The sequence below is a fragment of the Bombina bombina genome, chromosome 5, assembly GCF_027579735.1.
Source record: "Bombina bombina isolate aBomBom1 chromosome 5, aBomBom1.pri, whole genome shotgun sequence".
Lineage (NCBI taxonomy): Eukaryota > Metazoa > Chordata > Amphibia > Anura > Bombinatoridae > Bombina > Bombina bombina.
The window spans coordinates 185,932,691-185,947,599 of record NC_069503.1 but is presented as its reverse complement, the minus strand read 5'-3'; the positions used below and the strand labels follow the sequence as shown (position 1 = coordinate 185,947,599).

Below are 14,909 nucleotides of genomic sequence, written 5' to 3'. Positions count from 1 at the left end.
TTCCTCTCAGCGTGCAGTGAATGTCAGAGGGATGTGAGGAGAGTATTGCCTATTTGAATTCAATGATCTCCTTCTACTGGGTCTATATCATAGGTTCTCTGTTATCGGTCGTAGAGATTCATCTCTTACCTCCCTTTTCAGATCGACGATATACTCTTATATATACCATTACCTCTACTGATTCTCGTTTCAGTACTGGTTTGGCTTTCTACTACATGTAGATGAGTGTCCTGGGGTAAGTAAGTCTTATTTTCTGTGACACTCTAAGCTATGGTTGGGCACTTTTATATAAAGTTCTAAATATATGTGTTCAAACATTTATTTGCCTTGACTCGGGATGTTCAAACGTTCCTTATTTCAGACAGTCAGTTTCATATTTGGGATAATGCATATGAATTAATCAATTTTTTTCTTACCTTAAAATTTGACTTTTTCCCTGTGGGCTATTAGGCTCGCGGGGGCTGAAAATGCTTCATTTTATTGCGTCATTCTTGGCGCTGACTTTTTTGGCGCAAACATTTTTTCTGTTTCCGGCGTCATACGTGTAGCCGGAAGTTGCGTCATTTTTTTGACGTTTTTTTTTTTTTTTGCGCCAAAAGTGTCGGCGTTCCGGATGTGGCGTCATTTTTGGCGCCAAATAATGTGGACGTCTTTTTTGGCGCTAAAAAATATGGACGTCACTATTGTCTCCACATTATTTAAGTCTCATTATTTATTGCTTCTGGTTGCTAGAAGTTTGTTCACTGGCATTTTTTTTCCCATTCCTGAAACTGTCATTTAAGGAATTTGATCAATTTTGCTTTATATGTTGTTTTTTCTATTACATATTGCAAGATGTCACCAATGACCCTGAGTCAGAAACCACTTCTGGAAAAATGCTTAACTGAGTTTCAGTTCTACCAAAGCTAAGTTCATTTATTTTAAATGTTATAAATGTTTATCTTTAGCTATGGTTTGTAATAAGTTATTATGATATACTTTTACATGCAGATTCCATTAGTATTTATGCTTTATACATTTCCATTCTTAAGTACAAGAAATGTTTAGAAGGATTATAAGAAATATTTTTTCTGATTAAGGCTTTGTCTGACTTCGTGCCTTCTAATACAATTTGTAGGTCTTTTTCACTTCTTTTTTAATTATTGAAGTTTCAAATGACCAACAACATACTGATTTATCCTTCTCTGATGATGTTTTTTTTCTCTTTCAGAAATTCTCTTCATCAGATATTGACACTAACAAATCTACTTTTTTATCTAATTTATTTTATTATTAAAGTACATTTGTTCTTTGTTGAAGAGGTGTTGATTATTTTGGATATTAAGGTAACTAGTTCTTTAAGACTAGCTGACACTATTTCTGCCTTTTTTCTTCTGTGATTTCAGAGGTTTTCTTTCCAATTCCCCATACTAGGGAATGGAATAGGCTGAGAATTTTCTTTTATTCCTTCTTCAAAGGTTTTAAACTATATTCTTTGCCAGCATTTAAATTCAATTTGGAGGGTTCTCCAATTTATTGGAGCTATCTCTACTCCTACTAATTATGCTATTGTTTTTATAGCAAAATAGTATTTATTTTCCTTTTTATAGTTATATCTTATTTATGGAAAATTATTTAGTTTCAGGTACTTTTTTTGGTCCTGTGATATTGCAATTGCTTCATTTTTTCTGTTTACTTTAAGATCAAGTATCAGATTATGATTTATTTTAACATTGTTAAAGGGACAACATTTACTAGACTAGGTGCTGTTGCATTTGTCTTGTTTTTTTTGCATTTTGCAAGTCCTCTGTTTTGACTGGTCCTTTAAACTGGACTATCATGCTAATGATTTCATTTGTGTCTTCATTTTATTGAATATATTCGCAAATGAGGGTTAATCTATGTCTTTAGCTATTTTAGCTAGAAGAATTTTGTGATTTTTAAAAAAGAAAATCCATATTTCTTTTGTTCTAAGATAATCAATTATTTGTTTTATAATTGGATTCAATTCCTAACTGTTACTATGGGCTTCAAGATTGAGTTCTAAGACTAAAACTTTAAGCTTATACTAGTTTGTTTGTTCTTATTAAGGAACAAATTCCTGAGTTCTTTCCCAAGTAACATGTTTATAATTGGGGTTCGAAATCGGCTCCCTAATATTGCGATGTACGTGCCGTATTCCAGCTTGGCTGGTAAGGGGCAGGTTAAGACTTCTTTGAAATTTATTTGGTTCTATTTTGTCCAAATTTTTTTGATTTTATTCCAGTAAGGCTAACACTTTCTTTAAGTGTGTTTCTGTCCTATATATTTTGGATACTGTTGAAGCATGGCTGGGCACCCATGGGGTTCAAGCGCTGCTCAGACCTGGAATCTTCTGGGGTATTTCTTCCAGTTCCTTTTCTAGGAACTGGGTTTTGGAGTTTTATTCAAACTATTCTGCCTTTTTATGGTCATTGATAGCATTATTTGTTTTCATTAGATACAATAAATGCATATTTTTCATTTTTCTGTTTTCATTCAGATTATTTCCTGAGGATGCGGAATCTCATATGTTTCACTTGCTCTTCAGGACATAGTTAGAGGATCTTTTTTTCAAAAGCTTGATTCCTCACGCAAGGGTCACCTTTTTTAGGTTTCCAGATGGTTTATGTCACTATCTTTGTCTCTATCAGACAAGGGACAATTTGTATTGGGTTCCGTCTGTCGGTACCTTTAGTCTCTATTATTTCCTTCAATTGCTCTATATATGCATAGAAGTTTTAACAGCATTGGATTCAATTCCCTTTGCTCATTTTCAATGGAAAGATCCTTTCCAGCTTTTTATGAGTGTTGTTTCTTCAAGAACATGGTTGGAGGATCAATTAACCAAAAAGTTTGTTGATTCCTCAGACAAGAGTAACCTTTTTTAGTTTTCCGGATAGATTCAGTGTCCATGACTCTGTCTCTGTTGGACAAGGGACGTCTGAAATTGGTTTCAGCTTATCGAAACCTTCAGTCTCAATCATTCCCTTCGGTAGCCTTATGCATGGAAATTCTAGGTTCTTATGACTGCTGCATTGGACGTGTTCCCCTTTGCTCATTTTCACATGCAATCTCTTCAGCTCTGTATGCTGAACCAGTGGTGCCGGGGTTATACAAAGATATCTCATTTAATATCTTTAAAACCGATTGTTCGACACCCTCTGACGTGGTACAGATTACCATCGCTTAGTTCAGGGGGCTTCTTTTTTTCTTCCAACCTGAACTGTGATCTCAACAGATGCAAGTCTGACAGGTTGGGGAGCTGTATGGGGGTTTCTGACAGCACAAGGGGTTTGGGAAATCTCAGGAGGTGAGATTACCAATCAATATTTTGGAACTCCGTGCAATTTTCAGAGCTCTTCAGTCATGGCCTCTTCTAAAGAGAGAATCGTTCATTTGTTTTCAGACAGACAATGTCACAACTGTGGCATATATCAATCATCAAGGAGGGACTCACAGTCCTCTGGCTATGAAAGAAGTATCTCGAATACTTGTATGGGCGGAATCCAGCTCCTGTCTAATCTCTGCGGTTCATATCCCAGGTATAGACAATTGGGAAGGGGATTATCTCAGTCGCCAAACGTTACATCCGGGCGAATGGTCTCTTCACCCAGAGGTTTTTCTTCAGATTGTTCAAATGTGGGGACTTCCAGAAAAAGATCTGATGGCTTCTCATCTAAACAAGAAACTTCCCAGGTATCTGTCCAGATCCAGGGATCCTCAGGCGGAAGCAGTGGATCCATTGTCACTTCCTTGGAAGTATCATCCTGCTTATATCTTTCCGCCTCTAGTTCTTCTTCCAAGAGTAATCTCCAAAATTCTGAAGGAATGCTCGTTTTGTTCTGCTGGTGGTTCCAGCATGGCCTCACAGGTTTTGGTATGCGGATCTTGTCCGGATGGCTTCTTGCCAACCGTGGACTCTTCCGTTAAGACCAGACCTTCTGTCACAAGGTCCTTTTTTCCATCAGGATCTCAAATCCTTAAATTTAAAGGTATGGAGATTGAACGCTTGATTCTTAGTCAAAGAGGTTTCTGGAAGACTTACATTTCTTGGTGTCTTTCTCATAATTTTTCCTGGCATTCTTTTAGAATTCCGAGAATTTTACATTTTCTTCAGGATGGTTTGGATAAAGGTTTGTCTGCAAGTTCCTTGAAAGGACAAATCTATGCTCTTTCTGTTCTTTTTCACAGAAGGATTGCTATTCTTCCTGATATTCATTGTTTTGTACAAGCTTTGGTTCGTATAAAACCTGTTAAGTCAATTTCTCCTCCTTGGAGTTTAAATTTGGTTCTGGGGGCTCTTCAAGCTTCTCCGTTTTGAACCTATGCATTCACTGGACATTAAATTACTTTCTTGGAAAGTTTTGTTTCTTTTGGCCATCTCTTCTGCTAGAAGAGTTTCTGAATTATCTGCTCTTTCTTGTGAGTCTCCTTTTCTGATTTTTCAACAGGATAAGGCGGTGTTGCAAACTTCTTTTAAATTTTTACCTAAGGTTGTGAATTCTAACAACATTAGTAGAGAAATTGTGGTTCCTTCATTATGTCCTAATCCTAAGAATTCTAAGGAGAGATCATTGCATTCTTTGGATGTAGTTAGAGCTTTGAAATATTATGTTGAAGCTACTAAGAATTTCCGAAAGTCTTCTAGTCTATTTGTTATCTTTTCCGGTTCTAGGAAAGGTCAGAAGGCCTCTGCCATTTCTTTGGCATCTTGGTTGAAATCTTTAATTCATCATGCTTATGTCGAGTCGGGTAAATCTCCGCCTCAAAGGATTACAGCTCATTCTACTAGGTCAGTTTCTACTTCCTGGGCGTTTAAGAATGAAGCTTCGATTGATCAGATTTGCAAAGCAGCAACTTGGTCTTCTTTGCATACTTTTACTAAATTCTACCATTTTGATGTGTTTTCTTCTTCTGAAGAAGTTTTTGGTAGAAAAGTACTTCAGGCAGCTGTTTCAGTTTGATTCTTCTGCTTATAATTTCAGTTTTTTTCATTATAAGATTTAAACTTTATTTTGGGTGTGAATTATTTTTCAGCGGAATTGGCTGTCTTTATTTTATCCCTCCCTCTCTAGTGACTCTTGCGTGGAAGATCCACATCTTGGGTAGTCATTATCCCATATGTCACTAGATCATGGACTCTTGCTAATTACATGAAAGAAAACATAATTTATGTAAGAACTTACCTGATAAATTCATTTCTTTCATATTAGCAAGAGTCCATGAGGCCCACCCTTTTTTTGTGGTGGTTATGATTTTTTTGTATAAAGCACAATTATTCCAATTCCTTGTTTTTTATGCTTTTGCACTTTTTTCTTATCACCCCACTTCTTGGCTATTCGTTAAACTGATTTGTGGGTGTGGTGAGGGGTGTATTTATAGGCATTTTGAGGTTTGGGAAACTTTGCCCCTCCTGGTAGGAATGTATATCCCATACGTCACTAGCTCATGGACTCTTGCTAATACGAAAGAAATGAATTTATCAGGTAAGTTCTTACATAAATTATGTTTTTTTGTCCCTGCTTTTCCTGGGATTACTAATTCTGCTATGGCAGTATATTTGTTGTTCCTGAGTCCTTGGAAAGGAGCTAGAGTCCTCCCTTCTGGGGAAGGATCTGATATCTGCTTGGAGATCTTCAGTACCTGGTGTAGGGGGTGATGTTTCCCCCCTTTTGGTACTCCGTGTGGATTAGATTGTCGGATTTTCAGATATCTTTCGCCAGTATTCTTTCATCTTTTTTGAGAATCGCTATTCTTTCACTTACTCTTGCCTTTTGGGGTAGGTCTTTCGGTCATCTAGTCGCAGAGACTAGGTTCTTAGGGACCGTTTTTGTCCTTGCAGTATCCTCTTTTTTTATCCTATATACTTGGTGATCTGGGGGATTCTTTTGCAGTCTCTCTTTTGCCTTCAACCGATAGGAGTTTTAGGAATCTCGTTCATTCGCTAAATCCTTGCGCTGTAGGTTTTCTAAGGGCTGATCCAGATTGGGTATTTTGAGACAGTTGTGTTTTCTCACTCATAGAGTTCTGATCTCTTTGGGTCCTTTCTTCGTCTGCAAATTTTGTGGGTGTTATCTTAGAGGCCTTTTGTGACTGAGTGGGCAGCCACTTGAATACATCATGAGAGATCAGAGTTCAAGACCCCATGGGAGTATGACATGCATCCATTTTAGTGCAATTTTCATTTCCAGGTAACTTTGTGGTTGTTCCACAAGGTTTTTGGTCTTGGTCCGGTTTCTTAACCTAATCCTTTTCCTTGACTTGGCATTTCGGTTACTTTGTTTTTAAGATTTTATAGTCTTGGTTCTGTCCGGCATTCAGTAGCATGTTCCTACTGAGGCGGTTCCTTTTCTCTCTTCTGGAGAGATGGAGTTTTTTTCTGGGAATTTCTTTACTGGCATATTCCTGGGTTTCTCCGTTTTCCTTCTAGTTGGAAGGATTTGGTCTACTGCGCCTATATAGTTGGCTCCTCCTGAGATAGTTTTCATCATCTGACTCTACGAGTTTAGTGGACTGAGGGCTTCTCTTGTCTGCAATGTGCCTTCCCTTCGGGTTTCTGATGGGTATTGAGGATAGGTATCCTGGATCCCAAGTTAGTTTCTCTGGATGTTGGTGCCTCCTTCCTGCTTCCTTTTTTTAGGAACTCGTGGTTGTAGATTCATTATCTGATCACTGGGCCTTGTCGATGCTGGGATATTTTAATCTTGTACTTGGGACATTGATAGTCGCTTCTGTGATAGCCTGTTTGCTCGGAGTTGGGGTCAGATATTCTGACTGCTCTGTTTGGGCATCAACCACGTATCTCGTCTCCCGGGGGGATCCTTACTTAGGTTTGGAGACCTTGCAGTGGGAACCTTCCCTTAGTGGGTAGTTGGTTCTTCCTTTTTGGTCACGGTGTTGTCCTCCTTTTCCCCATTTTCTAGTGGGGGTGGGGGGGGGTTGGTCCGCCCTGCTTTCTGAGTTTTTCCCTTGTTCCTTGCCAGGAATGTCATGGTGTAAGTTTTCTAGCTACTCGGTTGGTTTGTTACTATGATTTGACGTTTAGTCTGACGGCCTATCCGATGGAAGCCTGCAGCTTTTGTTTGTGGCATTAACGGATGTTACTATGCCGTTCCTGTTTTGCTCCTGGGGTTTTTTCTGACCTACGGGTGTTCAGTTTCACTGTGCTAGTTAGCTGTCTATGGTAAGGTAGTCTTGTTCTACCATTTGTCCTTTTGGGACTTCGGTTCCGGTTCAGACTGTATATTGGTTATACGGGCATTTGTCCTTTTGCAGCCTGGTAGCTGCTCTTATTCGCTTCTCTCTCTTTTTGTCCTTGAATCTTCGGGATTGTTTATGGAGGTTCTTTCGGACCTTCTTATCTGATTCTTCCCTTCTTTCAGTTAGGGAGAATGTGGTGTGGGAGTTTTTTGTTGTTTCCCTTGCCATTGTTCATGGCGAGATTTTTCTTGGTGTGCTTCTAGAGAGTGGGACTTGTGTCCCCTCAGAGGTTTTTGTGCTCAGTGGAGTCCAGAATTTAGATTGATCTCTACCAGGGATCCTTATGGTTCTAATTGATGGGCAGTTAACTTGTCCTCTTTCCATATTTTTGTTCTTCCTGCTTCTATTGAAGTAGTTTTGTTGATCGGGAATCCGGGTTGTGTCAAGCTGTGGTGCCATCAGAATGGGCCGCATTTTTGTTCCCGCCGTTTGCATTCAGTGTCCTCTATAAGCTTGGGTATTGATTTCCCAAAAATAATGAATGCCTTTCCCTGTTTTAAGAAGAAAAACTTAAATTATGCTTACCTGATAATTTTTCTTTTCTTCTGTATGGGGAGAGTCCACAGCTCCCCGCTAGTTTTTTTTTTATGTTTGCGGCCTTAAATTCTTTTTTTATTTGTTGTTCTGGCACCTGTTTTCACCCTGATATTTCTCCTACTGTTCCTTGTTCCCTTGGCAGAATGACTGGGGGATGAGGGAAGTGGGGGAGGTATTTAAGCCTTTGGCTGGGGTGTCTTTGCCTCATCCTGGTGGCCAGGTTCTTTATTTCCCTAAAGTAAGGAATGCAGCTGTGGACTCTCCCCGTACAGAAGAAAAGAAAATGGTCAGGTAAGCATAATTGAATTTTTTTTATAACAGTATGCCCTTTTGAAGTCTGTATGGAGAAGATGTTAACGTGGTAGCGATATCCAAAGTCCTGAAGTTAGCGCACATCTAACTTTCAACTTGTAATATGTGCAAGCAAAAAAGTAGCGTGTCACTTGTAATGTGGCCCTTTATGGGCAAGGATATTTTGGGTTTAATGTCCCTATAAGTAAGCACATATAGAAAATTGTGCAGCCACTGTATCTATTATGTGAGTAGGCAGAGATAAGTGTTTTTCTTTTTAAAGACACGATGAGTCCACGGATTTCATCCTTGTGGGATTTCACCACCTGGTCAGCAGGAGGAGGCAAAGAGCGCCACAGCAGAGCTGCTATATATAGCTCCTCCCTTCCCTCCCACTCCAGTCATTCTCTTTGCCTACGTTAGTAATAGGAAGAGGTAAAGTGAGGTGTTAGAATTAGATTCTTCAATCAAGAGTTTTTTGTTTTAAAGTAGTACAAGATTGTGCTGCTTTGTTCTGGGGTGTAGCATAGTCCATATCGGTCTCTACAGTAGAGCTTTTGGTGGCTTTAGAGCAATAGGAACTGGTGGGACATAATTCTCACTGCGCCTCCTATACATTTATGCTGCCCTACTCCAGATCGCCTAAGCGCATATAACTCAGGCTTATCTTTTTCCACAGGGCTATGGGAGGGAAAGGACCTCTTAAACCTGCTGGACTGTCCTGCTGTCGGACAGCATTCAAGGTAAGTGCTAACTTTGTTTATTCTAGGGAAAACATAGGCTCAGAAGAAAGTGGGCACTTTATCTTTATTGGAATTTGCATAAGGATGCTGGGATACGTTTTTTATTCACAGCCCTTATGTTGGGACATTACTCCCCTCTTGATGGAGGGGTTTTTATTGTTGGCAGCTACGGGTACAGGCACTGGGGCTGGGAGATTGTTCAATTTTATTATAATGGTGGTTCCGATATTAATATCAAAATCCCGGTCGGGTAGTATATTTTGTGGTGTACGCCCACGATGGGTGGGGCTTCAGTTTTGCGCGCTACTGTTTTTTTCACTGTGCAGTTCCTAGCCAACAGGAGTGGACGTCTACGCTCTGTAGCTCTACAACCGCATGGTTATCTTACTAATTATGCAGGCGGTTGTAGCGCTATTGTTCCCCTGAACTTCCGGATCGTTTTTGGAATCAAGTCAGTGAGATCAGGAAAGGGGTTCGTTTGGCAGGTAGGCATCTCAGCAGAGTTGCTGAGGTGTGGAGGTGTTTGCATGTAGATTGGTGTAACTGCTGGGATACGTTATTCAACGCAGTAAAAGAGTTGCAGTTTTATTATTTAAAGGCACAGTATCGTTTTCCTTTTTGTTAGTTTTCTGGCATCAAGTTTTATGGGATAATTTCATTATCTTTTCCTTTGCACATATTTTTCTTTTAAGAGTTTATTTTGTAACTGCTTAAAGTGACAGTATAATATATAAAAAAAAGTTTTTTATTTTTCATTGTCTCTTATTGTGATTTGTTATGGACATAGGAGCTGTTACTTGCTCCATGTGTTTGGATGCCAATATGGAACCACCAAGTCCTTTTTGTCCCTCATGTATTGAGAGGGCTTTACATTATAAAGAAAAGATTTTTCATGAGCAAAATATTTCTAAGGCGGATGATTCTCAGGAGTCTAATGCTGAGATTCAGAGTATACCGCAGCTTTCTCCCCAAGCGTCCCAAGATTTAACGCCCGCACAAGCAGTGCCCTGTACTTCTACTCCAGTGATTGCTGGAATTACTTTAAAAGACATAGCTACAGTTATGTCTTCCACAATTTCTGATGCGTTGTCTGCTTTTCCTATGCTACAAGGCAAGCGTAAGAGGAAGGACAACCATGTAGGAAATGAGGTTTCTGATACTATGGTGGCAGTCTCGGAGGTACCCTCCCAGGGAGCTGAGTTGGAGGGTATGGAGGTTTAATCAGAAGGCGAAATTCAAACTCTGAAGGTTCAATACCTTTGACTGATTCAGAGGTTGTTTCTTTCAGGTTTAAACTAGAACACCTCCGTCTGTTGCTCAGGGAGGTTTTAGTTACTTTAGATGACTGTGATTCTACAGTAGTAGTTCCCTCTTACTCGGATGTTTTTCCAGTACCGAAGCGGACTTCGGAGAATATTTCAAAGGAATGGGAGAGACCAGGTATTCCCTTTTCTCCATCTCCTATTTTCAAGAAAATGTTTCCTATAGCAGATGCTGTCAGGGAAACTTGGCAGACGGTGCCTAAGCTATTTCCACTCTAGCCAAGCGAACTACTATTCCCATTGAGGATAGTTGTGCTTTTAAAGATCCCATGGACAAGAAGTTGGAGGGTTTACTTAAAAAGATTTATGTTCACCAGGGTCTGCTATTGCAGCCGGCTGTGTGCATTGCTACGGTCACTAGTGCAGCAGCTTATTGGTTTGATGCTTTGTCTGAATCTCTCAGAACTGAAACCTCTTTAGAGTAGATCAAAAACAGGATTAAAACTCTGAAGTTGGCTAATGCCTTTATTATAGATGTTTCTCTGCAAATTACTAAGTTAGCAGCTAAGAGTTCAGGGTTTTCTATTCTAGCCCGCAGAGCTTTATGGTTAAAACCTTGGTCTGCGGATGTGTCATCTAAGTCTAAGCTTCTAGCTATTCCTTACAAGGGAAAGACCTTGTTTGGACCTGGTCTGAAGGAGATCATTTCTGACATCACGGGAGGTAAGGGTCATCTCCTTCCTCAGGATAAGAGAAATAAACAAAAAGGATGACAAAGTAATTTTCGTTCCTTTCTTAATTTCAAGGGAAATTCTTTCTCTTCCTCCCCTAAACAAGAAGGAAACTATTCGCAATCTAAGTCTACTTGGGACCCAACCAGCGTTGGAACAAGGGTAAACAGTCCAAGAAGCCTGCTGCTGACTCCAAAACAGCATGAAGGGCATGCCCCCGATCCGGACCGGCTCTGGTGGGGGGCAGACTTTCTTTCTTCGTTCCGGCTTGGGTGCGAGACGTTCAGGATCCCTGGGCTATAAAGATAGTGTCCCAGGGATACAAACTGGAGTTCAAGAATTTTCCTCCCAGAGGAAGATTTCTTCTTTCAAGATTATCTGCAAACAAGATAAAAAAAAGAGGCATTCTTACATTGTGTAAAAGACCTCTCCTCCCTGGGAGTAATTGTTCCCGTTTCAGCACAGGAACAGGGGCAGGGGTTTTATTCAAATCTGTAGTTCCCAAAAAAGAGGGAACCTTCAGACCTATATTTGATCTCAAGAGTCTAAACAAGTTTCTCAGAGTTCCATCATTCAAGATGGAAACTTTTCGGACCATTCTTCCATTGATCCAGGAGGGTCAATTTATGATGACCGTGGATTTGAAGGATGCATATTTATGTTCCTATTCACAGAGATCATCACAAGTTCCTAAGGTTTGCTTTTCTGGACCAGCACTTTCAGTTTGTGGCTCTTCCTTTCGGGCTGGCCACGGCACCCAGAATTTTCACAATGGTTCTGGGGTCTTTGCTGGTGGTTCTCAGGCCACGGGGCATTGCGGTGGCACCTTATCTGGACGATATTCTGATTCAGGCGCATTCTTGTCAATAGGCAGGGTCCCATACCGACATTGTTCTGTCTTTCCTGAGGACTCACGGGTGGAAAGTAAATCTGGAAAAAAGTTCTTTAATCCCGAAAGCAAGGGTGACTTTCTTGGGAACTGTAATCGATTCTATATCCGATTCTATATCCGAGGATTTTTCTGACAGAGTTCAGGAAATCAAAGATTCTAGATACCTGTCGAACCCTTCAGTCCAATCCTTGGCCATCAGTGGCCCAGTGCATGGAATTAATCGGACTGATGGTTGCGGCAATGGACATCATTCCGTGTGCTCGGTTTCACCTCAGACCTCTGCAGTTAAACATGCTCAGGCTGTGGAATGGAGATTATGCAGATCTTGTCTCCTCGAATAACCCTGGAGCAGGAGACAAGGGATTCACTTCAATGGTGGTTGTCTCTAGATCATCTATCCCAGGGAACATGCTTTCGCAGACCATCCTGGGTGATTGTGACAACAGATGCCAGCCTAGGGTGGGGGGCTGTCTGGGGTCCTCTAAAGGCTCAGCGAGTGTGGACTCCGGCGGAGTCTGTTCTTCCTATAAACATCCTGGAACTGAGAGCGATCTTCAATGCTCTTCTGGCCTGGCCTCAGTTGGCTTCGGCCCAGTTCATCAGATTCCAGACGGACAACATAACAACACTGGCTTACATCAATCAGGGAGGAACGAGGAGTTCCTTAGCGATGATCGAGGTAGCCAAGATAATCCGGTGGGCAGAGGCCCATTCTTGTCATCTGTCAGCGATCCATATCCCAGGGGTGGACAACTGGGAGGCGGACTTTCTGAGCAGGCAGACTTTTCATCCGGGAGAGTGGGGACTCCATCCGGAAGTGTTCTCCAACCTGATTCCCAAATGGGGTCGGCTGGAGTTGGATCTCATGGCATCTCGTCAGAATGCCAAGCTTCCGAGATACGGGTCGAGATCCAGGGATCCCCAGGCAGAACTGATAGATGCTATGGCGGTTCCTTGGTCCTTCAATCTTGCGTACCTATTGCCTCTGTTTGCCCTTCTTCCTCGAGTCATTGCTCAAATCAAACAGGATTTGGTATGCAGATCTGGTGGACATGTCATCTCTGCCACCTTGGAGACTTCCGTTGAGGAAGGACCTTTTTCATTCAAGAGCCCTTCCTTCACCCAAATATAGTTTCTCTGAAGCTGACTGCTTAATCCTATCCAAGCGGGGGTTCTCTGATTCGGTTATAGAGACCATGATCCAGGCTCGTAAACCTGTAACTAGAAATATTTACCATAAGATATGGCGTAAATATCTTTATTGGTGTGAATCCAAGGGCTACTCATGAAGTAGAGTTAGGATTCCCAGAATTTTGTCCTTTCTCCAAGAAGGATTGGAGAAGGGTTTATCGGCAAGTTCCCTAAAGAGTCAGATCTCTGCCTTATCTATTATGTTACACAAACATCTGGCGGATATCCCAGATGTTCATTCCTTTTGTCAGGCTTTGGTTAGAATCAGACCTGTGTTTAAACCAATTGCTCCTCCATGGAGTCTGAATTTAGTTCTTAAAGTTCTTCAAGGGGCTCCGTTGAGCCTATGCATTCCTTAGATATTAAGTTGTTATCTTGGAAAGTTTTATTTCCTGTTGCCATTTCTTCAGCTTGAATAGTGTCTGAGCTTTCGGCATTACAATACAAGTTGCCTTACCTTATTTTTCATTCCGATAAGGTAGTTTTACGTACTAAACTAGGGTTCCTTCCTAAGGTTGTTTCTAACAGGAACATTAATCAGGAAATTGTTGTTCCTTCCTTGTGTCCTAATTCTTCTTCTCCAAAGGAACGTCTTTTGCACAATTTGGACGTGGTCCGTGCTTTGAAATTTTATTTACAAGGACTAAGGATTTTCGTCAGTTCTTCTTTGTTTGTCGTTTTCTCTGGGAAACGTAAGGGTCAGAAAGCTACGGCTACCTCTCTTTATTTTTGGTCGAAGAGTATCATCCTCCTGAAAGAGTTACGGCTCATTCCATTAGGGCTGTTGCTTCCTCATGGGCATTCAAAAATGAAGCTTCTGTAGAACAGATTTGCAAGGCTGCAACTTGGTCCTCTCTTCACACTTTTTCTAAATTTTACAAATTTGATACTTTTGCCTCAACTGAGGCTGCCTTTGGGAGAAAGGTTCTTCAAGCAGTGGTATCTTCCGTTTAGGTTCCCTGTCTTTCCCCTCCCTTATCATCAGTGTACTCTAGCTTTGGTATTGTATCCCACAAGTAAGGATGAAATCCGTGGACTCATCGTGTCTTTAAAAAGAAAATAATTTATGCTTACCTGATAAATGTATTTCTTTTTAGACACAATGAGTCCACTTCCCGTCCTGTTCTCTGAGACAGGTTATTATTTTTGTAAACTTCAGACACCTCTGCACCTTGGCTTTTTCCTTTCTCTTCCTAACTTCGGTTGAATGACTGGAGTGGGAGGGGAGGGAGGAGCTATTTAACAGCTCTGATGTGGTGCTCTTTGCCTCCTCCTGCTGACCAGGAGGTGAATATCCCACAAGTAAGGATGAAATCCGTGGACTCATAGTGTCTAAAAAGAAATACATTTATCAGGTAAGCATACATTTTCATATTTTTTCCCCATCAGCTCTAAAGGAATAAGTAAAGTTAAAATTCATCTTTTATGATTCAGATAGAACAGAGCATGCAATTTTTCACAACTTTCAAATTTACTTCTATTATCAAATGCTCATTGTTCTCTTGGTTTCCTTTGTTGAAAGGCATACTTTTTTACACTCAAGAGCAGCAATACACTGCTGGAAGCTAGCTGGTAATTGATGGCTGCACTTTTATGCCTCTTGTCACCAGATGTGTTCAGCTAACTCCCAGTAGTGCATTGCAACAAAGGATACCAAGAAAGTAAAGCAAATTTGAAAATAAAACGCTTTTGGAAAATTATTTAAAATTGAACACAGTTTAATTTTGGCTTTACTACCCCTTTAATTCCAGTGAATGCTATTATTTTTGTAGAAGTGATGGTACTCCACATTTGTACAGGGAAGGGACAGTAACATCAATGTCATCATGCAGATAGGGCATGCAATTTTAAACAACTTTCCTATTTACTTCTATTGTCAAATTTGCTTTGTTCCCTTGGTATCTTTTAATGAAGAGTAAAATTTGGTAGGTTCATAAGAGCGCAGGAGTGAGCACCTGTCTTTAGTACTCTATGGCAGCAGTGTTTTGCAACATTTATTTGT

At 40.6% G+C, this 14,909-nt stretch overlaps 1 protein-coding gene across 2 annotated transcripts in view; it reads left to right on the top strand.

Annotated features, from left to right (window-relative positions):
* PAXIP1 (PAX interacting protein 1) overlaps nt 1-14,909 on the top strand; it is a 348,897-nt gene that overhangs the window by 294,554 nt on the left and 39,434 nt on the right. The window lies entirely within an intron of this gene.